Genomic DNA, 25,530 nt, shown 5'->3' with positions numbered 1-25,530 from the left:
ATGGAGGGCTCATTCCAGATTGGGACTACAGTGTACAGGGAGGGAAGGTTTACTACTTCCCTCCCCTGCCACAACCCTTACCCCCCCCCCAATATCCCATAGGGCAAATTCCAGGAGTAAAAAAAATATGTCCCACTAATAGCCATGGAAGTTTTTTTTTTAATAAAAAAAGCTATTGGGAACAGTGGAGGCAAGTTTTCAAAGAGTTGTGGAAGCTCTCTCTCCTCCTCCCCCCACGTGCCCCCTACCTACCCACTATGTGCTGCAACCCAATCCATATAATTGCAGCATTTAATTTTGAGTAACAAAAAAAAACATACATGTAGCTTCAGTCTACGTATTAAACCCCATGCCAGAGGTCTTTCCCAGTCTTGCTGTCTGACATCCTTTAATTGGAGATGCCATAGATTGAACTGGGGGCTTTCTGCATGCATCACATAAGATATTGTGACATTCCCTTCTCAGTGTGTTCGGTATAATGCTGGAGAAAAGTCTTAACATGCCCGTAACACACATTTGCACCCATGCAAATGGCTTCGCAGTACTGGAGTTAGCTATGGCTGACTTGTCATCAGCCCAAAGTTGTGGAAGTCCCTCCACAAAAAGGTTCAACTGGCGCCTTCACTATACAGTTTTGGGCAAATGCTGAATACTTTCCTCTTTAACCTGGCCTTTGACACGGGAGACTTATGTTTTCAGTGCCTAACCTGTTCTTGTGATTTAATTTAACAGCTTTTAGTACTGAATTTTAAATTGTAACTCACACCGGGACCTATTGGGCAGGTAATAAATATGACAGTAACAATAATAACATTTATAATAATAATGTGACAGTGCAAATGTTATCTTGTTGAGGTAATGCTAACACTCTCAAAATTGCTTTCCCCCCTCTTCCTGCCTTTGTCCAATACCATTTGTACTTTCTGTTTCTTAAAAGAAAATAAGGGGAAGGGAAGTATATTGTGCTACTTCATGCAAAGCTACATAACCTGTTTGGAAAAACAGAGTCTCGTTACCTTGTGGGACCCAAGAATATGAGATCCTTGGCTTCGTTTACTTTCAATTCCAAGCTATTATTTTTTGAAATACTTTCAGGTTCTCCCAGAAGGACCCGGTTCATGATATAAAACACTTTTACCTCTTCTTTATTTCCAAGAAATCATTGTGTCAAGTTTCCAATAAGCAATAGGCAGCAGTGTTGAGAAGATTAAGCTCCTATATCGGTCATTCATAACTTCCCCAAACAGCTCATTTATCAAAGGGCCATGTCACAGATGACATGGGCATTCACTAAAATTAAACTTGTTTGGATTTAAATATATGACTTAACATTTAACTTCACGTAAAGATATATGAGCAAGGTGCAGGGTTTTTTTTTTCTTCCTTAAACTGCAAGCTGTACTGAATTCTAGCAAAGAAGAACAAAATGCTTTCTTTTGTTTTGTTGCTTGGTGGTAGGGCTGTTTTGTAAACAACCTGATGCCTTGGCTTTGGGGATTTTGCAGCTGCTCCATTCAGGTTCCCTGTAGACATTTTGACAAAGTGGGGATTGTTGAAGAAGGAAAGTAAACAAGAAAATAAGAGTATATTTGATCATCTCCTAACCTGTTTGAACACACACCAGTTGTTTTTAAGGGCTGATTCCCAGACATGCACTTAAAATCTGACTGGGGGGCAGGGGGCAGGTTCCACCTGCTCCATGCAGACAGTTGTTGTTTTCAAAAGACTCTCAGAATTAACAAGCTGAATATTACCTACCGTGTGTTCATGAATGCTCAAATATGTAAATCAGAAAGTGTGATGGTGTCATCTTTTCCCCAATGATATAAAACTTTGATAATACCCTGTTTCCAATCCCTTTGAGGAAGGACCATCTAATTTGATTAGTTTTGTTGTCCTTGCACTTGTTTTTATTTCAACATGTGCCTATGTATGCTTATCCCCTTAGACTGCAAAATGTTTTTCAACTGGAGAGGCCTCATTTTACGCACATGTGGATAGCAGCAATGCTATCCTAACATGTTGTTTACACATATTAATAATATAGTCGAACGAACATTTCTTGAAGAGATAAGACTGTCTCAAGGCAAATCTAAAAAAATGTAGTATAAACACTGACAACTGGGAAACACTGGCCTGCGAGTGATCCAGTTGGAGAACAGCGTTTACCAATGGTGTCATGGGCTTTAAAGACACTCAAACTCAGGACGCAAGGGAGAAACATGCTAAGAGGAAGGCATGCTGGGCAAATCCACACCTTGATCAACTCCCGCCTGGGAACCAATGTCCCCACTGTGGAAGGACGTGTGGATCCAGAATTGGCCTCCACAGTCACTTACGGACTCATTGTTAAAACCATGTTTATGGAAGACAATCTTACTCGACTACGAGTGATCGCCAAAGAAGAGGAGGAGGAGGAGGAGGAGGAGGAGGAGGAGGAGGAGGAGGAGGAGGAGAAGAAGAAGAAGTATTAAAGAGCAGTAGACCCTAAAATGTTTTAGGTTCACCTTTGATCATCACTTGATAACAGCTCTTTAGTAAAATGCGGCAGCTGTCCCTGAGTCCATGGTCTATATGATAAAATACGTGGGCTCCATGTGATTTCAGTTCTTTCCTTGGGCATGGATTTTCGGGGAACAACTGTAAAATGGGCATTAGAGTGATACTGAGTTTGGAGGGACTACTGGATTGTCTAATCCCAACTTTTTTTGTAAACAGCTTAGAGGCTTTATTGCAATCAAGCGGTACATAAATAGATTTTAAAAACCGCAACTGCCTGCCTTTAAAAATATGCTTGTTGAAAAGCAGCTTGCTGCAAGTCTTAAAAAAGATTAGAAGCCTTGTTTGTGCCTCAACTACCCACTGTTATTATTTAGATTTATTGGTCATTTTTGTTACCAAGGTTTCCAAGCGACTTATATTTAAAAACATAGACATAAATGTATTATTGTCCTCTGTTCTCCAGTCTCTGAGCTGTATGTAATTTGTAGTCATGGCTAGCCTATACTCTGCCATAAAGGTGCTTTTTAAAACAATGGTAAGATGAACTAACCTTTGTTCCCTCTTGCTAGAATTTTTGGTGTTGTGGTTTAGTAAACACACTGTGAACATGTAGTCATGGCTTCCTTTCCTGCATACTGTTGTGTACTTACAAACAAGTATCTGCTTCATCTTTTATGGTGTTTACTGCTGCAAACTTTGTATGTGAGGTTCCTTAAAATGGAAGAACATTGGTGCTGGGCCTTCTGCCCTCCAACTCTTCCATTTATTTCAATAAGCAAACTGTTTTCCTTGCTGCATTGTTAACATTTAGGCCAAATTAGCTGCAAGCAAACATTCCCACTCACAGATAGGAAACTATCTGAATAGGGCTGCAACATTTAGTCAATTAATCCAGCAGAGTAATTGATTTAAAAGTTATGAATTTTTGTTATAACCAGCAGATTTTACAAAAAATAATTAAAAACAAATATTTTCAAGTCAGTTGCTTAGAAAAATGTGGGTGGCAGATCCAGCACGACCTTAGAGGAAACATTACTCCTTTCCTTTGTGTGTCGAGGCTTCCCAGAAATTACCTTAAATAACTCACAACTGACAACAGAATTATGGTTGGGTTTTTGGCAAATAATTTAGGGCCACAACTTTATTAAATACACAATTTTAATCCGAGTGTTGGCTTAGGCTTTTGGTTATTCACTCATCCTTCCTAAAGAAGGACTATCCCCATCTGTCCATCTAGGACAGGACTCAATCAGCTGTCCCCTTAGGACAGGACTCACCTCATCTGCCCCTCGTGGCAGGACTCACATCAGCTGTCACCATAGGACAGGACTCACCACTGTCCGCTTGGACAGTTCCTGCTCCGACTTCCGAATGGAAGTCAAGTAAACATACCTGGGAGTGAGGAGGTGGCTGCGCCCAGTCATTCCCTCCTCACCTTCACCAAGAATGTTCCTCAAGGCTCTTGCTCTTAAAATTGGGCCCACCATTCCCGCCAATGGCGGGATGGTAAGGACAAGAGTGTAAGCCCCGAGATTCCTTTAACGGAATACTTCTATGTAGAGCAAACAGAGGTGAGGGTAGGCATCTGTGTGCCACCCCCTCTACCAACCGATTAACCAACCAAAAGCCTAACCGCCAATCAAGCCAGCCATGGCTTGCCGCCAACACTCAGAGACCTAACCAACTTTTTAAACCCTCAGACACATCACGCAGCCAAATGTCATACCCATCAGGGGATAAGTGAACCCCATCATCCCGATATAAAAGCGGGGCTCTAACATTAATTTCGGGATGTCGAATCAAACATAGGAGGGAATTCTAAGATGGACAACAAAAGCAGGAGAGCGCTGTTGCGCTCATATCCTATTTGTGGGCTTCTCATTGGTTGGGCTACTGTGGGAAACAGGACATCAGACTAGATAGGCCTTAGGCAGCAGAGCTCCCCTAATGTTTCTACCATTAGAGCTTATAATACATGTGCCGTATAAAAGCAAATAATGAGAGTGTGTTGAATGTGCCTTCAAAAAATTCCCTCACACCGAAAACTTTGTGTTAAGGAGAAGGGGGCAGGAATCCATCCAATAAAAAAAGACTTTGGCAACCCCACCTGCCGTTTAACCCATTGTGCTTTGACTAGACACGATTTGGGATTAAGGCACGATCCCCAGAACGTAGCCCCTGCGTAAATAGTGAGCTTACTGTAATGGTAACTTTACTGTTTAACAAAGGAACATATTGAAACTAGAATACATTTTGATGAAGTTTTAGGCAATGATTCTGTTTATAACAGGAAAAAAATGACTGTTAGATAAAAGTACGTACATACTGCAGCCATTTCCCCCCTTCCTTCATCAGCAATGCTTATTATCTTCTTGTGAGAGGAACCAATCCACCAAGCATTCTTCTGATCCAGAGTTTTTTCCCTGTTACAGCATGCTGTGAATCACTTACCTGAGTGAATCTGGCTTCTGAATACGCTGGAAATGAAAAGGGGTCAATCCCTTCCAAAACTTCATCAGCCATGAATGAAAATGCGTAATAACCACAACTAAAACTGGTAAGTCAATAATGTAAATGTAATTAGTCTCAGTAATTTAAAACTCAGTTCCTAAGAACTCAGAGACCCTTAAAAATGAGCCCAAAACTCCCCCCCTTCCACTTAGTCATTAATAGTGTTTATTTTGTTAATCATCTCAAACATTGGTCTTCCATTAGCAGGTTGGGGCCTCCTACTGGTTTCAAACTCATCTAAGGTGGGTTGCAACAGCAGCACAACCTCATAATAATATATGGTAAAAAAGAGAGAAATTGATTAAAAGGTGGCTCCCAGGTTGGAAAAGGTTGGAAACTGCTGATCTAGAACATTGTTGGTATTATAACAGTGATAGAAGAGCTGGTGCAGTGTTATTGCTAAGAATGTGAGCTGTGAATCAAGTTCCCTGTTCAATTTAATTTAAACCACATGACCTTAGATAAGCCATCTTCCTTCAATAGCCCCATGTGCAAACTAAGCTACTTTATAGGTTTGTAAAGATGGCAGAGAATTCAAACCTAATGCTCAACCGTAGTTTAACATGATGGGAACAAGCTGCTGTTAGCCTCAGCCTTTCACTGCCCCTTTCCCCCGTGTTGCCATAAGTTAGAGTTTGGAAGCTTCCACTTTGAGTTAAACACAGCTTTCCATGTATTCTGGTTCTAAAACTTGTTATTGTTAACTATGATTACTTTAAACTAGCCAGCTGTTGAAATCATAATTTAAAGTTGGCTTCTTTTAAATAACCATAGTTAAAGTTAACCGCAGTCCGTCGGTTGGTACCACATGACAAATTGTGGTTAACCAAAGGTGGAAGAGGAAGCTTTTAAACTCTTCCTTGTGATGATAGGAGAGCCCAAGGGTCCCCACAGTTTGCTCGTATTGTGTTAACCCAAGGTTTAGTGTGATATTTCAGTGCAGCCAGTATATTGGAAGCTGTTTGAACACTGAAAATGTGCTAAATAGATAATGAATGTCTAATAATTTTGACAAAATATAGCTGCAACTCAGTAATTTATAGGCGGTTCCCAGTACATTTCATTTTATTAAACTTTTTAGAATAAGAATAGTTTCATAATGAAAGTTGGTAATGCTTTTTGACATGTAAAGTCAGCACAGAAAGATCTAATGCTTATTGGGAATTGGTTGATCAGCAGTGCTGTGGACGTCTCACTTGTAATAGTAACTTAAAATGAATGTATAGGAGCTTCAGTATCTTATACTTTGGGTCCCAAAATAGACAAGAAACACAGAATATTCATCATTTTAGTATACTTCTGTCCCACTGACAAAATGATGTCACTGAGCGTAGATTCATAGAATCAGGAGCGCCAGCTAGGGAGGGCCAAGCCCCCCCCCCCCGTGAAATTTTAAAGGAGGGGAACGGGCCCCCTCAATATTCTGGGGTGGGGCGACATGCACATAAATAAGTTTATTATTTTTATTCCATGTATGCATACCACGTGACATGCTCAAGTCACTCACACATATCCTGTTACTTCCACTCACGACTGCCTCTGTCCCCCTCCATAGGAAGTCACCTACCACCACCATAGGTCTCTTCCTTCTCTGGGGAGTGGCAGGAATTGTTCTGTAGAATTACTTTGTTGTAGTTACTTTTGCTCCATAATCTCATTGCCTGGTACAGATGTAATACTCCCTGATCATCTCACCATGGTTAGACCAGGCATCCCCAAACTTCGGCCCTCCAGATGTTTTGGACTACAATTCCCATCTTCCCTGACCACTGGTCCTGTTAGCTAGGGATCATGGGAGTTGTAGGCCAAAACATCTGGAGGGCCGCAGTTTGGAGATGCCTGGGTTAGACTATCAGGAAAATTCCAGCAGTTCATACGTTCCTTATTTCATTTTGCAAACAGTCTGGTGATTAGTCCTGTGTGATTGCTACTGCCAGACCTCTGAATTACTGGCTTAGGTCTAAAGCAATTCCATCATTCATATTATAATTATTTTGCCCTACCTTTTTATTTATCAAATATTTCGCACTGGAAGAAATACAATTATTCTTTAGTCAGAAGAATGAAAATTGAGCTCTGTTTTTGGTTTCTAGATTAAACAGAAAAGAAAGGATTTTCAACTAGGAGTTTGCTTAAAGTATATGGAATTCCCCCCCCCCCCTTTAACTTCCTTTTAAATAATAACTTTGCATTGCTGGCATGTAATCAATAACCTTCTTTGCCTATTATAAACCCACTTTCATTCAAAAATAAAATTAACACATATTTTAAAGGGGCTATGCTTTTATTTTCCAGGAGTCACCCTGCCATTATACATGAATTACCATAACTTCATGTTTTACTGGCTGACACAGTAAACAGTTGAATAGATCGATTTTGCTAAGTTCACGTGCAAATATGTTTACATGGAAGTTATACATAAATCCCATGTGTTTATACTTAAATCTTTATGTGTTAAATCATCATGCAATGGTACCTCAGGTTACAAACACCTCAGGTTAGAAACGCTTCAGGTTACAGACTCTGATAACCTGGAAGTAGTACCTCGGGTTAAGAACGTTACCTCAGGATGAGAACGGAAATCGCGTGGCGGTGCGGTGGCAGCGGGAGGCCCCATTAGCTAAAGTGGTACCTCAAGTTAAGAACGGTTTCAGGTTAAGAACAGACCTCCGGAATGAATTAAGTTCATAACCAGAGGTACCACTGTATTGACAAATCAAAGTATGCAGCTTTGCAATCCAGTATATACACCCAGATTCAGTGAGAGGGATTTTTATGTATTCTCCTCAGATCTCAAAAATTTCCTCAGCATTGTTCATTTGTTTAACAGAATAAAGGGGAATCTTGCTGTGCAAGAATATACAGTATCTTAACATGTGGAGGGGGGATCCTTAGCACCAGGCCCAGTATTTATGTAGATACACACAATTTTTAAAAACATGAAGATGGCAAGAGCTTTCCCTGTGTTTGTAAACATTCGCTTTATAACCCAAAATAATAGGAAAGCTCCACTGTTTTATCCTGCAGAACATTGGAAGAGGCCTGGGTTTTACTCTGATACAAACGTGGTATGATGAAAATCTGAATGATGCGTTTGGCTTCCCCACTCCTTGCTCCATTTTGGTGTCCTTTGGCAAATAGACAGTGTTACTTATTCTGTGCCAAAACCATTGACTCTTTGCTTAATTTCCTTATGATTTAACTTATATGTGATTATCTCTACAAATAGAGAATGTGTCCTAAAATGGTGTCAAAAGCAAAGATGTAGATCCTTAATTCTGGCTCCAGAATGCAAACTCTGATCCCTTTGATGCCAGTAGTGGATGGCAGGCAATGACCTGCTATAACTTTGTACTGCACTTTGACAGCAATCCAAGTAAACTTCGTTCTATCTTCTTTTTCTTCTTCTTCTTCATGAAACTTTTTCAGGAGGGGGGTGGAATGCAATTTTAGCAATTTAATATATACTGCCTAATGTGTTTTATAAACCTCGTGTGCTCAGTCCTAGCTATTTTGGTTTTCCTCCTAACACAATGAACCAAATATTGGGGGGAAATGCTGCTCTTTGCTGCCATCATAAAGAACGGCTAGATTTCATAAACAGTTATGGATGTTGGCAGGTGCCTATCATACTGTATAACATCCTGTACAGCACATGAAGACGGTGTCAACTTACATTTTATCTCTGAAGTAGTTTCAAAGCATTTATTTGCTTTCTCTTGAGTCCTTAACCTAATTCAAGTAACATAATTGGCTGAATATTTTTCCACATAACTAATTGGCTAGTTGCCAGTGTGGAAACCATTGTCTGACTTGATGATGATCAGAAATTAACATGACATTTGCGTGGTGGTAATGGAATATATTAGTAATGTAATTCTCGACTGTAAAAAAAGAGTCCATCATTTCCCCTAACCTATGATCAGCAGGATGGGCTGAAAGAATGATGAAACGTTCCCAGCAGGCAGATCCCAACACTGGCTAGCCAATCTCTGTGTCAAATTTTGTTTTAAATTCTTCAGACAAAGCTGTAATGCTTACCAATTAATTACCACAAATGTCAATTAAAAATCTACCAAATAATGCAGTAAGATTAAAATTCAATTAAAAGAATTACATTCAACAAGGGGGGATATAACATTATTTTAATGAATTCTGCTGAAGGTGACAGATTATATAGATACGTTTGTGCGCTGTAGGTGGATTAGGATTCACTGGGCAGTGTGAACTCCGTCACTTCATACATATATTAATTGTGAGAATTATTTCCACCACAGTCATGTCCTTAAGGAGCTGAGAGCCTCAAAATATCACATGCCACAGAGCTAAAGAGACCTTTTGTATTGTTCCAATGCTGCTTTGTCACATGTAGAAATGTATTTTGTATCTTTGTTTTGTTTCTCTATAGCCTTTCCCCAACAAATACATTTACAGTATTTCTCAGTAGTTGCATCTGTGAAATTGACTTCGTCATTTGGGGTGGGGGGCGGGGAACTCTTCTCATTAACAGTTGTCCCCTCTCCCATTTCACTCACCCTTCATTCATCTCCCAAAGTAACCAATTATTTCCCACTTGTTCTGCAATGCTCCTAATGGGATTGTGCTATACTAAGGGCAGGCAAAAAAAGGACTACGAGTCATATCTCTACCAGAGGACTGTTTTTAAAAAACCAGGTTGCAAGAGAAAAAGCTTTGATGGGCTTGCCACAGTTTGCCAGCCTTGTGTTGTCTCCCATGCTTTTTAAAATTTAATTGAAGTAACCTTGCTAAAAACAAGCATGGATCCAGGTATACCTTGCAGGTGTCCAGGTTCAGCTAGGGGGCCACCTGTATACAAGACTGTGCAAGGCTTACAGCCCAATCCTTACAACACCAGCAAATAAGTGCTGTGGCTGGGATCCAGCAGCCACTTGGAACAGTGTACCGAACTAAGTCACTGCCTTGCGTGCATGTTATAATAAGAGGCAACATGGAGCTGAGGCATAAGGTGACTCTGCATTGTGGAAGTGATGCAGAAACAAGTATAGATGTGGTGGTTATCTGTGCACCACCTTCTAGTGGCATTGTAGTTACTGTACCTACCTCAGCACAAAGTGTTAAATGTGTAATTGCAAGGTTGAAATGGTATTGGCTTGCACTGCACAACTGGACAAACTCACCCCTGTTTCCTTGCATAGCATGCGAGAGGCCTTATGCATGCTGAACTCTGCGACATGCATATGGAACTCCTGCCCCATGACCAGTGCTTTCTCTGCCGATTTCTCTGCACACGCATCTCCTGGAGCACGTATGATACTATTTCCAATTATTCATTCAATAAAGAAGCCTGCTTGGCTGGCAGTCCTGAGTGTACACTTCTGGATTGGAACGCTAATGCATACCATCCCCAGGAATCACTTTATGTAAGACTATTGCTGTGCTGTTACAAAAGAGCAATATTTGCATTTGGATGTAACAGAGAGCTAATTTTAAACGGTACTTTAATGGAATGGTTTTGTAAAGCATTTTTCAGGCTTTCTGCATATGGTTGTCTGCAGTAGGTAGCAGGGTGGATAGAATATTTTGAAGTGCATTGTTTGCTGAATACAGTGAGCTAAAGTTTTTTGAGCTGAAAGCAAAATGTTCTCAACAGGTTCTGCAGTTTTAGATGTGCACAAGTTCTCTTTAGAGAAAAAAAGGGGCGTTACAGGTCTGCAACAGATAACGGTTCTGAATTTCTACACAGTGCAGAGCGTTTTAAGAAGAAACAAGTCTGCTTATTTGTACATTTTCCATCTCTTTATCAAACGTGGTTGGTTTTCACACTGCTATATCTGAAAAGGTGCAGGAGAAGGGGGGAAGCACCTGCTACCAACAGGTAGTTCTGCATCACCTTTAGCTTTTTGTCAAGTGCTGGTAAGAATTAAACTTACAGGACTCAACTATTCCCCTTTCTGTACCTGATTGCTGAAGACTGCTTCTGCATTCCAACGGTCAGTAAAGCAAGAGAAGGAGAGAGGGTGAACTTTTACAGGAGGCACTGAATGGCAAGGAACATGAAAATCGAAAGAAGTACCGGTACCCAATTGTTAAATAGGTTATAGGTTCATTCTGTTTTGCTCAGGGCATTTACGTTTTCCTTCTCCATTTGAGCAGCCATGACCGTCCTCGGGAACAATGGTGCAGCTAGGACTGGGCCTTGGGGTTGAAGTGTAGGGTCTGTAAATGACCACCAAGATGTTGAGGGCAGTAGCAAAGAGGCATGGGCATGGCATGGGCATGCAGAAGCCCACCAGGGCTGACTCTAGCTGCCGCAGCAGCCTTTCTCTCCCCAACTCCCCAATATTCAGGGCTTTTTTCCACCAGCTGGAACTTGCCAGAACTTAGCTCCAGCACCTCTCAGTCTATATGAATTGCCCCTTAAGAGCTCCAGTCTCTGTGGAAGGCTATGCCTTTTGGAAGGTAACCCTGTTTCAAAAAAAGTGCTGAAAAAATGAGAAAGCAATTTTTCAGGAGTCTGAATTTTTTACCTCAACCTTGTTTTGTGGATCTGATCCTTTTGGAAAACCGCTGTTCTGGAGGCGAGCTGGTTTCAAAGGGTTATACTTTCTGTCAGTCCTGGACAGCATGTGCTAGTATTGCTCATTTTGTCCACATACTCTGAACCCTGGCTCGCAGTCAAATTTAGTGCCATTGAAATAACTGGGAACCAACAGCCTTAACCCAGAGCATTGTTGCTTAACCGGGTGGTAGAGTGGGCTTTTAGAAATATATTTTCCAAATTAAGAAAAGGAGAACTCAATTTCTGGCTATTTTATATAGGCTACTTTGGGGCTTTCAGTACTCAAAACTGCCCTTTTTAATCCAAGTTATATTCTCTCAGAAGTAGGTCTTGAAGAGCTTTGTAACCAGGAAAGCATGGGTCATAAATGTGTAATGTTCATACAGGGCCACATTCATTGAATCAATGCATAGGTTTCCACTGCTACCCTCCATTAATACTCCTTTCCTACAAAGCCCCTAAGAATTACTTAAAATTTCAATGCATGAGGAAATAGTTAGCTGTGGACTATTTGCCAGCAAAATCTCCTTTGTGAATTCTGACTCTAATGTCCTGGATGTTCTTTGCACAGGAACATTAAATGGTCTTCAAACAGTTGAGAGGGTTTTTAAACTGTCCAGCAGTCATAGGCACTTGCCATATAGCATTCAAGTATAAATGTCTCACCAGTGCTACTTCTGAAGATATTCTACAAATTTGCGATCTGATGTTTCATAAGCTGAGAATATGGGCCCATGCTTTGAATTAGAAGGTGATAACCTTTTCCACAAGATTTCAACATACCCTTGCCTTTTTGGCATCCATTCCAGATTCACAAAGTCAATCCTTTTTAAAAGGGGCACTTAGATCATTAGTGCATCACAGCAACAGAGACAGCTGCAAAGGCCTGGTGATATTTGACTCAACTGGGGTGGGTTGGGTGTGCTGGAACCAGGTGGATCTTACTTGTGGATTTTGGTGGGTATATATTTTTTTAAATGCAGAGTTTGTTGTATGTCTTCTTTGCAGACTTTATTCGATTTTGGTAGCAGCCCTCGTATGTCTTATGGGTGTGATCTAACATTGAACCAGTGGCTGCAATGGAATTCTCCTTCCTCCCCTCTCCACTGCAGCCTCCCCCCCACATGTCCCTAAATGTGTTGTAGAGGATTCCCCAAGCCTCCAGAGCAATTTGTGGGGGTACAGTGGGGGTCTATAGGGGGTATGGGTGGCAGGGGAATTCACATTTGACCAAGCGGAAATCCATTGTGTGGGTGGAACACCACAATTGAACATCACCTTATAATTCCACTTGTAGGTTTTCAAACTGATTCATTATTTTATTTGTTGTATTTTCTTCAGACCCTTGACATTTTCCAGTGAGTTAAAAGTATTTTCTGTCTTTAGCGTTTTGTCTTTAAATGTAACGTTTCCCAGTTTTGTATGTTAGACAGAACTGATCCCCCCCAGTATATTGTGTTGTCGTTGTTTGTTCTTGCAGGGTTTTTTTTTAAAAAAACATTTCTTTTAAATTATGTCACTGAAGTATACAAGAGCTGACATGTGCAAATATATAGTTAGACAACTGCAAAAGTATATTATTTGCTGATCGACCATAATGGTTCCACAGAAGCCATTATACTCAATCATATCATGTCAATCTGTGGTAGTTATTATGATGGTAATGCAAATATGCATTCTTTTTTCTTTTCTTTTCTTATAAAAGGGGAAAGAAAGCATTATTGTACATATGCAATAGCTGCTGATAATCATCAGTATTGTTGTCTTCCTTGCAGTAATAAAAGAACTTTGACTATGCTATAGTAAAAACTGTAATACCATTAGTAACTACCACTGCAGCCATTGTTACTTCTAATGTGTAATCTGAAAAAGTGAAAACCAAGTTTGAGTACTCTGTGGAGTTAATATTATTACTGACTTGGTGGGCAGCTGTTTAGTCTGAGCAGCAAATTTCCTACAAACTGAGTTTGCTTAGGGAGCTGGGTATGTTTAGCCTGGAGAAGAGAAGGTTAAGGGGTGATATGATAGCCATGTTCAAATATATAAAAGGATGTCATATAGAGGAGGGAGAAAGGTTGTTTTCTGCTGCTCCAGAGAAGCGGACACGGAGCAATGGATTCAAGCTACAAGAAAGAAGATTCCACCTAAACATTAGGAAGAACCTCCTAACAGTAAGAGCTGTTCGGCAGTGGAATTTGCTACCAAGGGGTGTGGTGGAGTCTCCTTTGGAGGTCTTTAAGCAGAGGCTTGACAGGCATATGTCAAGAATGCTTTGATGGTGTTTCCTGCTCAGCAGGGGGTTGGACTGGATGGCCCTTGTGGTCTCTTCCAACTCTATGATTCTATGATTCTATATCCCTTCTGAGCTAGATCCATTCACAGATTGAAGGTAGGTAGGTCTGAGCTTCCATCCTGGCTAGGTTGGGAAGATGTTGGATCTGAACATTTTTACAAACTGCAAGTTAATTTGGGCTTTATTTTAGCCCACCTGAATTAGTCAAGTATTAGGCTAAGGTTATATCTCAGATGATTGGGCTGTGTGTTGACTCTCCAAAGCATACTGTTGTAAATTAGGCCTTGGCCTTATCCTGTCTAAGCTGGACAAATTCTGACTCTTCGTTGCAATACAGGGATTCTGCTCAATTGCTTGATTCAAATTAAAGAAAACAACAACACACGGCTACAGTACACTACAATACAAAATGTGGTCCCAGGAGAGGCAAGAAAGGGGGAAAATAAGATATATAATTTAAAAGAAAATAAGTGAAGTCTTTTGGTTGAGATTCAAGTATTTTAATAAGCAATTTGCTATAATTAAGGAAGGATGAAATGGACCAAAATGGACAGAATGATATAGAGATTTGTTGTGCTTTGTGAGATAAAGTTTTTTTAAAAGCATTTATTACTAGAAATCAGAGAGGGGAAACCTGCTAGCTGAGAGCACTGTACAGAAAGTTTCACATAGACTAGAAATCTAAGGTGGAATCTAAGGTAAAGGTAAAGGGACCCCTGACCATTAGGTCCAGTCGTGACCGACTCTGGGGTTGCGCGCTCATCTCGCATTATTGGCCGAGGGAGCCGGCGTATAGCTTCCAGGTCATGTGGCCAGCATGACAAAGCCACTTCTGGCAAACCAGAGCAGCACATGGAAACGCCGTTTACCTTCCCGCTGTAGCGGTTCCTATTTATCTACTTGCATTTTGACGTGCTTTCGAACTGCTAGGTTGGCAGAAGCTGGGACCAAGCAACGGGAGCTCACCCCGTCACAGGGATTCGAACCGCCGACCTTCTGATCAGCAAGCCCTAGGCTCAGTGGTTTAACCACAGCGCCACCTGGGTCCCTAAGGTGGAATCTACAAGGATCTAAAAAAAACGCTGTGAAAATGCTTTAAAAAAACATTTTGAAAAACATTTTGAGTTTGCCATAGCTCACCATCGCCACCTGGTGTCACATTTTATGGTTTCTACTCAGGGATTATAGATTTTGTTTTTGTCTGTGGTTAAATAAAACATAATTGAAAAGTGAATGGAGTTTAGTTCCCATTGACATTGACAGGATATCACTTAGCTTTGACTTAATTTTCACATTGATTTAAATAAGATCTAAATAGGACTAGCTTACTGTGGACCCAGTCCTTTGATTTGGGTCCTACGAACAATGGGGCTCTTTTACCCCCTTCCCACTGCGCTCCTTGGACACTTAAAAGGCCACTCCTGCAAAACAGGGGGAAACGTCTGGAATAGTATTCACAGTAGCATGGTGGACTGCGTCTGTGGTGATGGGAATTGGCAGTAATCACTCCTAATCAGAAGTGCATTCCACTCAAGCAAGTTTCCCATTGGATCAATAATTATAGTACTATCTTGACACAAAGGAGATTGTAATCTTACTATGCAGTAATCATCAATATTTTTCTTTTGAAACATTGTACATTTAAAGTTTGTTCCTCACAGATACAAATTGACCAGAAATCTGCAAAACAGTTGGCTTCCTTTTTTATGTTCTTTTTTGGTCTCTCTCATTCTGAGTTTTAGATTCGTGGCTGTATGGCCATATGTTTGTGGTGGAAACTGAATCTTACATTTGTGGAAGGAACTTGGACAGGGAAAGTCAACTTTTTGTCTTCCTTCTCTTATTGGAATCTGAATGACTTTCAGTGCTGTAATTAAGGTCTTTTTTGAGGTAGCTGTTTAAATATTTATTAGCATTGGAGTATTGGGTTTTCTAAATAACTCTTAAGGCATTTGCATGCACACACACAAAACTGTTGACAATTCTGTAGTGGAATAGACTAATTCATTTTTTTGGGGTGGGGGGGGGGACTCAGTCAAGTGTGATTGACTTAGTTACTGAGGAATTTATTTTAGGGAAAAGTCAGTGTCAACTGAAAAATGGTTCCATTCTGAAAAGACAAAAATTCCCTTACTTGTGAAAATGTGTCTTGGCAGCCAATTTGACTTCTGATACAAGATTTAACACTTCTCTTGAAACATGAATATTTGCCATGGCAACAGCAACATTGTGCACCACATGTTGAAGATTTGTTTTTTTGTGCTTCCTGGTTAGGTTGGCAGCATGGACTTTTGGTAACTGCCCCTTTGCACAGTTCCCTCACACTACCTCTGCTCAAGAGTCGATGCCTTGTCTTGCAAAAGTCAGTTTTTAGATTGCAGAAGAATGCAATTTTTTTTAAAGGATGCATTACCAATATCTGTGGCTAGTAGGCTATTTTGTGCCTGTTTCGTTTGAACAATTTCAGCAGAGGCCCTGGTTTACATGTTTGCCCTCTAAATGTCGGTGGTAGAAGACCTCGACTGAAGGATTGTACCTCCAGGCTGAGAGGTAATGTGCCTCTGACTACCTGTGCTGAAGAACAATGGCAGAAGAGAGCTATGACACACATGTCCTGCTTGAAGCATCTGGTCGGCCACTATAAGAAATAGGATGCTGGACTAGAAAAGCCATTGGTAGGGCACTTCTTCTATTACTATATTCCCCAAAACAAATATATATATATATATATATATATATATATATATATATATATATGTAAACTGGCCATGTCCGTTAGTATCCACGTTTCACCAAAACTGCTTGACTGATTGCGTTCAAATTTTGACACAATGCCGCATGCAAATATGAGAGCAAGCCCATACCGTTTTCAAAGACAGATGTCACACCTGGGCCCCTTAAAATAACCCAAAAGCCCTGTTCCAGAACACACCACTCAGCCAAAAGTGCATGCTGGGGAAAATAACGGAGAAGCAGCTTCTCCATTGGCTGCGGACAATTGGTGACATCACAAAATTCCACAGCAACCAACTGAAAACAGGCCTTTTGCAGCAACAAGGCCCAGTACGGCCCAGCAGACTGAATAGGCCACAGCATTGCCCAGCCGGGAAAACTGACTAGGTTGCACCATTGTCCAGCTGGGGAAACTGACTAGGCCGCAGCATTGCCCAACCGGGAGAACTGACTAGGCCACAGCATTGCCCAGCCGGGACAACTGACTAGGCTGCAACATTGCCCAGCTGGGAAAACTGACTAGGCCGCAGCATTGCCCAGCCGGAAGAACTGACTAGGCCACAGGCAACAACGAACTAAATATGGGCCTTTTACAGGGCCGTACCTTTGGGTAGGATAAATGTGTTGGGGCGGGGGGATTTCACATAACACGCGTGGGTAGGGGTGTCTGGGTTGGGACAGGGCAAAATTTTACAGAACACACGTATTGGGGGGAATGATTGTATGCAAAACGAAGGGGGACTCTGAAGGTGAGGGGACTCTGAAAGGAGACTCTGAAGGTCCATTTAACAGGAAAAGGTCCATTTAACACAGAAAGCCACATCAACGCGTGGCAGGGCCAGCTAGTTGATAATAAAAAGCTCAGAATGCAACCTTTTCAGAAGTATGAGCTGTGTAGCAGGTTTTCTCTTTTGGAGACTTTTTATGCCAAGTTTTCATTCTTATTTTCAAGTTCCAAAGGAATTCAAAGAGATATTTGGGGTGAGGAGCTGAAAGGAACAGGGCTGTGCCGTCTGGGGCTGATGGGAGTTGTAGTTCAAAACATCTGGAGGGCAGCAGCTTAGCAAAGAAGGATCTAAACCAGGCATCCCCAAACTGCGGCCCTCCAGATGTTTTGGCCTACAACTCCCATGATCCCTAGCTAACAGGACCAGTGGTCGGGGAAGATGGGAATTGTAGTCCAAAACATCTGGAGGGCCGAAGTTTGGGGATGCCTGATCTAAGCTTTTTCTGATCTTATCTAAACCATCTGATGAATAGTTTCAGTTCACTCCCAGCAATGCTTCTATATAGATTAGACCAGATCTGCGTATGATAGTCCTTTCCTTACAGAAAAGTAACCTAACAAGCCACCTGCTCCTAATCTGTAATACTGTGTGTGTGTGTGAGAGAGAGAGAGAGAGAGAGAAATTGTGACACAGTGGTGACAATAGAACACTCAGGTAATTTAAGGTTATAATAGTAACCAGTGATAGTAGAATCTGGTTACTGTTATAATTGGTATATAATTTTTACACGAATATTTTATATTTTGGCTGTGGAATCTCCCAGGTTTTCAATTTTAAACTGGACTCCTCAAAAGTGGCATTCTTGTTTCCATTTTGCAGTAACATTAAGCTGTTCAATGCAGGATTTTATCCCGTTGAAATACTATCTATTTAAATTCATTTTAACCTATCTATGTATTAAATTGAATATCCTATTGAGATTTCAATTATGCATGAATATAGTACACTTGTTTGTTACTAAGGTGACTAATGTGTCAAGGTTATGTTGATGCTGTACCATTAAAAATGAAATAATAATACAAAAAAGATGTTGACAAGCTGGAACATGTGCAAAGGAAGGCAACCAAGATGTTCAGGGGTCTGGAAACTAAGCCTTATGGGGAGTGCTTGAAGGAGCTGGGTGTGTTTAGCCTGGAAAAGAGGAGACTGATAATGATACATGATACGATAGCCATGTTCAAATGGCTTAAGAGCTGTCACATGAAGGGAGGAGCATGCTTGTTTTCTCCTGCTCTGGGCGGTAGGACTCAAACCAATGGCTTCAAGTTGCAAGAAAGGCGATTCTGACAAAACATTTGGAAAAACTTTTTGACAGTAAGAGCTGTTCAGCAGTGGAACAGACTCCCACGAGAAGTGGTGAATTCTCCTTCCTTGGAGGTTTTAAAACACAGGTTGGATGGCTATCTGTCATGCAGGCCTTAGCTGAGATACCTGCACTGCAGGGGGTTGGACTAGATGACCCTAGGAGTCTCTTCCAACTCTAAGATTCTATGATTCTTTGAAAAAGAAATAATGTATTGCTAGCTAAAATATTACATCCTATAGAATAAAGTTTGGACAGCATCCTTCAGTTCGGATGTAGTTCTGTGAAATTACCTGTTTCATAGTTTAAATCTAATGTTGTTTTTGCATTACACTGCAAATATATAACTGGGAGGCTATTTTAAGATATATTTATTAAGGGAGTAGGTACAGTTAGACAAATCATTGCAGCCCACATTTACTTCCTTGGCTTTTCCTTTTATAATGTTTCAGTTGATTACTGAATGCAAGTTTCTAACTTTTGCTGGGGTTTATTAGACCCATATTTTTTTATTGAGGCCAATAGTACAGAAAGTGATTTTAATTATTGTAAATATTGTATGAACATATCAAAGGATTGTGAGCTGATCTGTATATCAGAAAAAAATAGCCTTCTTGCACCACTTTAGAAGGCTGATAGAAGATCACTTGTCTAACTCAAAAGAATACTTTGAATAATGAGATCATTTGGAATCTCAATCTTTTAATTTTTTTAAATCTAGAAGTGGTGCTATTCCTGTTTGCCACATAGAATGTAGCTGGATCAGCTTTCTTCTTTGTTTCTGTTCAGGGAAGTTTTTAATGTGTGACATTTTAATGTATTTTTAATCTTTGTTGGAAGCCGCCCAGAGTGGCTGGGGAAACCCAGCCAGATGGACGCGGTACAAATAATAAATTATTATTATTATTATTATTATTATTATTATTATTATTATTATTGTATAAACTCAACTCCTTGTACATCGAAAACTTGATTCATTGGGGAAGCATAGGCTAGCATTCTTTCCACGTCATACTAACTTTACTCAGACATGTGGGGGAACATTTAATCATGCAATCCTCTTCCTATATTCTTCAGTTGTACAGTCCCAGCAGAGTTCTGCCTCTTGTTAAAAAACAAGGCCGGCCCTTTGCTAGAACTGCATCTTAGTCTCACAGAAGCAAGTGAAAAGAGAAAACTGAATAGTTTGACATATAACTCTTCCCAGTAATAATGTTCAGCGCTGCTGAAGATTTAGAGCAGGTTTGATGGCCACTAGCAACGAAGTTGTGCATGGTTGTGAACTTATTTCTTGACAGAGCTCTGCACACCTCCTTTACAGAGAAATGAATCAAATACTAAGGTATCAATGAGCAGTAGTGCCACAACTGTTGTTTGTGTCCCTGTCATGCAACCATTAAAAGGCACAGGAACCAATTTCCTACCTTTATGGGAACTTTGATGTTGGGCTAGTGAGCTGTCCTCTTACAGTGTCTGCATGAAGCAGATATTGTTGGTGGAAAGGTGCTTTGATAGAAAATTTTAGCAGATAAAATCTCAGATAAAGCAATTAACCTTTTCCATTAAGCTAAGTAAGGGAATATGATTACTGTGAGTGGGGAGGAGGTTGGAAGACATTTTATTAAGTTCTTATCCTCACATTTTTTAAAAAGTAAGTTCACATATTCCACGTCATTCTGGACACTTGGCCCGTTTTTACAAATCTGCTTCATTAAACAACCAAGCCATGGTAGTTTGTGCTGTTATAACATCAGCATTGGCTACTGTCACACATGTGGATATGCTTTTGAAGCAGTCCTGTATTTAAGCTCTCACTCATCTGTTAGCAATGGACAACAAGAAATTCCATGCAGGTGAGGTCATGCAAGAGAGGAAGCAGGCTGGTGGAAGAGGGACCAAGCTCTCCGCTTGGTTCCTGTGCTTCTGTTTCTCCCTTTGGCACCAATGATAATTCCTACTCGCCCGCCCCCACCTCATAGCTGTTTGGATGTGTACATGGTTGTCCTGATCATGGCTGGAAATGCTCCAGTTCCCACATGCTGTGTGCCCAGTCACAATTGGAGGAATCGCTTTCTATAATTGATTCAAGAGAACACACTGTGTGTAGTTGCATACTAAACATTAAGCATAATATGTGGTTTGGCCCTCCATCAATAGGCAGGACAGAATGTTTAAATAAATAAGCAAGTAACATGAAAGCTCTTTTTTAATTTGAGATGTAGTCATTAGTCTAAAAATGTAATTCAAGATTTAACATCTGAGAAATGTGCTGATCTAGTTACATTTCTGCCCTTGAAAATACAGTAGCTGTCAATGATATTGGCTGATATTAAACTACGTTTTGAACTCCTTTCCATTTTTTATCCAGACACCATCTCTATTATGGTAAAATTTGGTAAACTTCATCATAAGCTTTACGGAAATCAAGATACATTATGTCCACAGCATTCCTGTGATGCACCAATCTTGTAAAACTATCAAAGAAGATAAGAGATTTATACTAAAGAAACCCATGCCTGGATATTTGAATTCATTTAAAGTAGCTAGGTGTTCTCTTACCACCTCTTCGTATCTTGGGCTGCAGCTCCCTCCTTGCATAATTTATTCTGTTATCACCAGGTTGGGCATCACTTTCCTTTTGGGTGAAGACCAAGGCAAAGTAGGTGTTCCACCTTTTCTCTGTCACCCAATAGCATTTCTCCTTGCTTGCTCTTCCTCTTGCTTTGAACATATCTGAAGAAACCTTCTAAAATTAATTTTAACTTCTCTTGCAAGCCTGAGCTCATTCTGAGCTTTGGCCTGCCTGACCTTCTCTGCCTGTCTGTTGGTTACTTGTGTATACTCCTCCTCTGTGATTTCCCCTTTCCTCCATTTCTTATACATGTCCTTCTTAAATTGCAGATCATATGTAAGCTTCTTATGCAGACACACTGGTTTCTTTAGGTACTTCCCCTAGTCTTGACTTCCCCAAAAGAATCCTGGATACTGTCATTTGTTAAGGGTGCTGAGAGTTGTTATGCCCCTATTTCCTTCCCAAAGCTAAAATTGTGTAGGCAGAGGCTTATATTATATCATTCATTCTACATATTGTGGGAGCTTGACATGCCATAGGGATGGATGAGATTTGGATTCCAAACTTACAGGAAGAATAAGGAATCGGGAAGAAATATTTTTTAATAAAGACTGGGGGAAACTATTGAATATTTGAGAATTTATTGTAAGCAACTTAAAACATTAGCAGAGTTAATGTAAAACGAGCAGTAAAGATAATGAGCAGTAAAGATAACTTACGGAAATTTTAGATAAAATAAATAAGGAATTAATCTGGATATGCAGCAGTAAATATAAAATGGAATGAACCACAGATGGAGGGGAGGGTAAGGCGATTTGAAGTTATTTTCGGTTTTGTTAATTTGTATGTATTGTAAAATGGGAAAATAATAAACTTATTAATAAAATTAATAAAAAAGAGAGATGGATTCCAAAGCATTTTTATACTACAACTTCTGTGTAAGTGAGGAAGTGGTGAATTCAGGCTCACATTTTTTTTGTGTGAATAACTAAATCCCAAATGCTTCCCATATTCTTGAATTTGCTTTTAGTCTGTAATGGACATATTTTTATTTACCACAAATGACATGTTCTCTTTTATCATTACTTTAAAATACAGCTAATATGAAATAAGAAGGGTGGGTTTATTTCGTTTTTTTGGTTTGAAGCACAAGGTACTGCTTAGTGTCACATCCCAATCTCATCCCCAGACATGTGGTTTGTCCAAAGTTACAACACCTCCCACGACGAGAAAAAAGGAGCCCAAAAGCAACGAAGCACACAATTACATGATGAAAAACAATAAAATGTACCTTCTAACACATACCTCCAGTGATTGTATGACTTTATTATAAAAATTAAATGTAATTGCATTTCCAGGCCCTGCATGAAAAACACCTTACAGAGAAAAGTCTTTGCTTAACTTCAGATTTCCAAAAGGAGCAGCTCACTTGCTGCATAGCTGCCATATCTTAAATGGGATTTGAGAAGTTTCAGTCAGAATAATTGAAAGCCATGGCTCTGAGACATATGAAATAAGTTATTGGAGATGTCTTGAACTTATACCTGTCTATTGTTTTCCTAACAAAGAATACTGGGCAAAGAATGGTTGTGGATACATGAAAAGACAGGCAATGTAGAAGGAGATGCTTTTAGGCGCAGCTGTGGGTCTTACTATGTGCACTGTGACAGGAAGCAGGTGCTTATTCTTGGTGTCCAAGTGGGTTTTTTTTTTTTTAATAAAAGCTGCCTCTCCCATCTTCACTGGTGAGATGTGAAAGTTTTCTATGAATCAGAACCTATTCATTTCATTAATGATGAGGGTTTTATCATGTCTCCTTTTGACATGATAAAACAGTGCGGCAAGCAGCTAAGGTCCTTGTGATTCCTGTCCTCCATGCGTCTTGTAAAGCCTGAAGCTTAACAAAATGACCTTAACAGATTAGACAACTGGGCCAAAGCAAACAAGATGAATTTTAACAGGGAGAAATGTAAAGTACTACACTTGGGCAAAAAATAATAACAATGAAAGGCACAAATACAGGATGGGTGACACCTGGCTTGAGAGCAGTACATGTGAAAAAGGATCTAGGAGTCTTGGTAGACCACAAACTTGACATGAGTCAACAGTGTGATGCAGCAGCTAAAAAGCCAATGCAATTCTGGGCAACATAAATAGGAGTATAGCATCTAGATCAAAGGAAGTAATAGTACCACTGTATTCTGCTCCTCTGGTCATACCTCACCTGGAATACTGTGTCCAGTTCTGGGCACCATAGTTCAAGGATACTGACAAGCTGGAATGTGTCCAGAGGAGGGCAACCAAAATGGTCAAAGGCCTGGAAACGATGCCTTATGAGGAACGGCTTAGGGAGCTGGGTATTTTTAGCCTGGAGAAGAGAAGGTTAAGGGGTGACATGATAGCCATGTTCAAATATATAAAAGGATGCCATATAGAGGAGGGAGAAAGGTTGTTTTCTGCTGCTCCAGAGAAGCGGACACAGAGCAATGGATTCAAACTACAAGAAAGAAGATTCCACCTAAACATTAGGAAGAACTTCCTGACAGTAAGAGCTGTTCGACAGTGGAATTTGCTGCCAAGGAGTATGGTGGAGTCTCCTTCTTTGGAGGTCTTTAAGCAGAGGCTTGACAGGCATATGTCAAGAATGCTTTGATGGTGTTTCCTGCTTGGCAGGGGGTTGGACTGGATGGCCCTTGTGGTCTCTTCCAACTCTATGATTCTATGATTGAAGAGATAAGCTTGTAAGAACAGTGGGCTGAAAATGTCCACCACATTCGTCAAATCCTTCATCTGTGAAAGTAGGGACCATTTTTGGAGGCTTTTGTGTGGTGGGGGCTTAGCATAATAGATATGAGATGGCATAGAAGAGTGTCAAACTCTCTTTTAAAAAATGCTTTGCCTGTGCTTTCAGTAGTGGCAAACAGACAAAATGTGAGTTTAGCCATTGATCTGTTCCCCGAAAAGAACACTTCTCATAATCTCTGTTGCCTTTTGAAGTGGTGGCTTTCAGCCTTTTTCTTCTTTTTTTAAGAGGAAGAAAAGAGACTTGATTCTTTCCTCTGCCACCTCATACTGTAACTGCTGTGGTAAGTCTCCTTTCTTAGCAACATTTTAAAGAAATAGATGCTCCCCACTGATTATCAAACATGTTCCAGGCCAGCTTTCCCTCAGCCACTGAAAACACCAGAAAATGCTGAAGTGAAAACTGCAGCTTAGAACTAACTTACCAGCCATCACCACAGTATCTTAAATAGATTGGAAATTAGTACTATTGATACTTGAGGAGGAGAAAGGAAGATCCACAGGCCTAGAAGAGATTCTGATGCCCAGAAGAAGAAAACTACTAAATATGTATGGTGTGAAAGTTTTGAGGGAAAGAATTTGTACACAACTCACGTGGGAGGTGGAGCAAAGGCAGATTCTATATAGAACTGTGGAAAGGAAGAATGACAGGATTGCTCTAATATGCTAGTATCCAGGAGTCGTTGTTAAATAAAATAATTTGCTAATTTGAATGGGATATTACTCTGTAGCAGGAAAGATTGTGGACAGAATCCTGCCCTTCTTTCATGCTAAAGATCCATATTTCATTCCCAAATTAAGAGACTAAGTATCACCACAATACTTTGCTTACCCTTGTGTTCGTTTTCAATCTGCATTTCCTGTTACCAAGCCGGACCGCTTAATCTCACGCTTATCCTTAACTTGCTTTTTATCCTTATCCTTTGCAATTGATATGTTCCTCTTCAATTGACCTCTCCACAAGATCTCCTCAACTGCCTTTCTTTCTGAAGCATACAGCTTTGGATATGATCCATAGTGAATTGCTTACTCTGCAACCAACTGCAGAATTAAACAGATTTATTCTCCTTCATATGAAAACCTCAGGGTTTTTAAAAAGAAAAATGCACTTTGGTATTCAGACATCTAAAATGTGTGGGGCCACATAGTAAAAAATACAAAATAGTTATTGTTTTTCACCTTCAAAAATGTAACTAGTAATAATTTGTTGGAGTTCAATAGGAATTCATTTATTCATTTAGTTTATATAAATATTTACAGGTGCTTTTTGACCCCCACATGGGCCTCCAAAGCAACCCAGAGAACACAATAAGAACAATTAAAAATAAAATAGCCAATTAAAATTTAATCAAATTATTCAGTTATGTGAAGTAAATATACAAGGCCAGAAACAAAAGCTAAAATAGAATATTTTCATTTTAATAGTGCTTCACAATCTCTCTTATTTTAGTGTGACTTCTAAGGAATGGGAACTAGGTGCAACTA

The 25,530-nt window shown here is 40.1% G+C and overlaps 1 protein-coding gene across 18 annotated transcripts in view; it reads left to right on the top strand.

Moving 5' to 3' along the window:
* FOXP1 (forkhead box P1) overlaps positions 1-25,530 on the top strand; it is a 548,710-nt gene that overhangs the window by 72,788 nt on the left and 450,392 nt on the right. For 14 of the 18 annotated variants that reach the window (XM_060271348.1, XM_060271340.1, XM_035106646.2 and 11 more), the window contains one exon: positions 4,935-5,059. The exons of 1 other annotated variant lie outside the window; for it this stretch is intronic. The gene's annotated coding sequence lies outside the window, so the exon portion shown is untranslated. Of the gene's footprint in view, positions 1-4,934; positions 5,060-21,290; positions 21,331-24,274; positions 24,330-25,530 lie in introns of all 18 variants that reach the window. 3 more of the 18 variants (XM_060271344.1, XM_035106641.2, XM_035106637.2) reach the window with 2 other exon arrangements.

Source organism: Zootoca vivipara, chromosome 2 (assembly GCF_963506605.1).
Source record: "Zootoca vivipara chromosome 2, rZooViv1.1, whole genome shotgun sequence".
Classification (NCBI taxonomy): domain Eukaryota; kingdom Metazoa; phylum Chordata; class Lepidosauria; order Squamata; family Lacertidae; genus Zootoca; species Zootoca vivipara.
Note: the sequence above shows the minus strand (reverse complement) of the source record. Positions and strands in the feature narration are given on the sequence as shown.